Source organism: Aplysia californica, unplaced genomic scaffold (assembly GCF_000002075.1).
Source record: "Aplysia californica isolate F4 #8 unplaced genomic scaffold, AplCal3.0 scaffold00263, whole genome shotgun sequence".
NCBI lineage: Eukaryota > Metazoa > Mollusca > Gastropoda > Aplysiida > Aplysiidae > Aplysia > Aplysia californica.
In genome coordinates this window covers 489901-492782 of record NW_004797533.1, presented here as the reverse complement: position 1 = coordinate 492782, position 2882 = coordinate 489901, and positions in this window count along the sequence as shown.

Here is a 2882-nt window from a genome sequence, read left to right as displayed (position 1 = left end):
GGGGGGGGGGTGCTTGAGGAGAAGAGGTGATTGTGGATTTTGGAAAAAGAAAAGGGGGGGAGGGCGGGATGGGGAGGGCGTGGCTAGACGATTAGAGTTAAATGAATGCCCAGATCTGTGGCACCGAAATAACTCATGTGTAAACACCGGCTTTCGTTCATCCAGACAAATGATTAGACGTTAACAGAACACTCCCAAAATCAATCAGAAGTCGGGCTCTACGCCCATTAACTTTTCTGGGTGTGCAAATCTTTTTCGCACACAGAACTCGTGGTGATTTCTATGTAAAGTCGCCGGGTGGACTTTTAAGGTACTTAGGATAAATAATGTTCTCTGAGCGACCACCGAATAAGTTAGAGGAGCAGAGGGTGCAACGGACAAAATTGGGATAATTCTATTCCAAACACAATGTTAAAGACTATAAATATCCAGCCGACCCCAACAAGGTTTCCAACTGTTGGATTGCATAAGAGGAGTAATGCAACTCTGCGCCCCACTGTTAATGTTATTATTTATCCTTCTTGTTGCTTTAGGATACTTATATTGGTTCTTTTCCTATTTGTTCTATCTTTAGTTTTTTGAAAGGGTCGTCTATATTCTCAACGCGGGAAAGACAGGATAGTAGCATACTGCCCCGAAAGCAAAAACTAGAATTCGTAACTATTCTCACCTACGCATGAATTCGCTCTCAAGGACCGTCTCATTATACAATGACTGGACTTGGGAGGAATCCCTTCAGTTGCACAGACCTGTGCGTCGCCAGAACATCGCTTATGAGAGCTCAATAAAAACAGTTGCCGGCACGTGAGTGGTATGGAAGCTTTCATGTTTAAAGCATTGACTCTTTATGTGCACGTCACTGTGAGCCAATAAGACTAGTACATTATATTATTTCCCTGCTTTTTAATACAAAAAAATTTGAAAGTTGCTTCATGGTTATATTGCTTTTGTCCGATGTTTCTCCGGCTCCCTCTATCTATCTTTCCCTAGACCTGCCTTTATCTGTGTATCCATCTCTCTGATCTCTTGTTGTATTCTCTCGCCGCTATATAATCTGAGGGCAGTCTTGACAAAGATGTCCAAATCATTTTTTATCGTTGCGTCTATGTACTGTTAGTAGCGTGTCGAGCCATCTTGTTCTTTGACTATCGTGTTTCTCACCATGTATCTTCTTGTGATGTCCACAGTTTTTCTTAGGCGTCTCACTTCATGGGCGTTCATTTTACTTTGGTGATTCATGTTTGGACTTGAGTACACAGTGCTGGTATGAAGGTGCTGTTGATGAGCTGGGGGTGCTTTGTCTCCATTGTGACGTTCAGATGTGAAAGTAATGACGCCAATCGGTAAGTCACTGGTTTCTATTACTCTGTCTATCTTCCCGGCTGGAGTGACGACACTTTCCAATGTTTTTAACTTTTCAATTTGCTTAGTTTTGCTGTTGTCTACTGTGCTGTTAATGGCACTGGTGTTTAGTGATTTTCATCGACTCTGTTTTGTTTGTGCTGGCTGTGATCTTTGCAGCTTTTGTTCAATTTGATTACGAGTTTTTTTAGGTGCTGGTAGTATGTCACTCTTAATTATTTCCTTCCTTTCTTTTGTCTTACTTTTCCCTACCGTATGATGGTCGCTGTTGTGCCGATTTAATTTTCTTTATGAAACTGTATTGTGTACTCGTACTTTGTATAATTGAAAAGCGCGTCTTAGCGGAAATGTACAACATATAATAATGAACCACATTTTAAATGTTTTATTTTTTACCATTATTCTTTTAAAACTAAACAAAGCAAACCTATGGAGAAAAAATAGAGGTGGGGTTTCCGTCTACCCTTCTATTTCTGTCCCTGTTCTATGTGAGGAGCAATCAGGACGAGATACGATCAGATGAATGTATAATAAATTATCTCTTTACCAGGCCAATCGAACAAAAAGAATTATTTCCTTCCTTGAATTGTCTTTTATGTTTTGTTTTCTTTCTGGCTTTATGAATAACTGGACTTGGAATTGATTGGTTCGATAAAAAGAAATAGCACGAACAAAATGACGTCATACGTCTTCAGCAGTTTCAAAAATGTGAAGACGTCCTTAGAAATAAACGAAAAATGACAGGAAAATAATTGCAAAGAACGTCAGAACCTTCCTATCTGATGCACAGCTCAGCGAGTTCCCAGGGCATTGTTCAAGCAGAAGCTGGCATAGACGCCTGTAGGTCACCGGTCCTTCTGGTGCGGCTGTTAGGTATTTAGCTGTCTCACGTAGAAGCCGCGAGTTCGCTGTCCGTGCAGCAAATTTGTCTTTTTTTTTCTTAAATCGTATAACTGCCTGTCTACTTGGATGTTGTTTCCTCCTTACTTCGCCCCCGTAATGATCTAAATTGTGTTGTTGTGGGCGTAAAATAATGACAATGAATTTGACGATAAAGTTATTTTCAAAACAGAATAATCGGTCTTCCAAAAGGACATCGAGTTTGGAAGAAAGTTCGAAAAGAAAACAAAAGGAAATTTAAATCGTCTCACGATTCAAATCTCCAATGTGCCCGTTATATTCTTAAATAATAACTGGGCCACAAGTCTAAGCTAAGTACAGTACAGTCGGTAAGGGAAATAGTAATGGAGATACTGTTTTATCATCGGACTGATGAATTTGTTGAAAATAATCCATCAATGTTTTGAGTATTCATCTTCATCATCACCTTCATCATCATCATCATCATCATCATCATCATCATCATCAACTTCATCATCATCATCATCATCATCATCATCATCATCATCATCATCATCATCACCACCACCACCACCATCACCACCACCATTACCACCACCATCACCACCACCACCAGCAGCAGCAGCAGCAGCAGTAGCAGCAGCAGCAGCAGCAGCAGC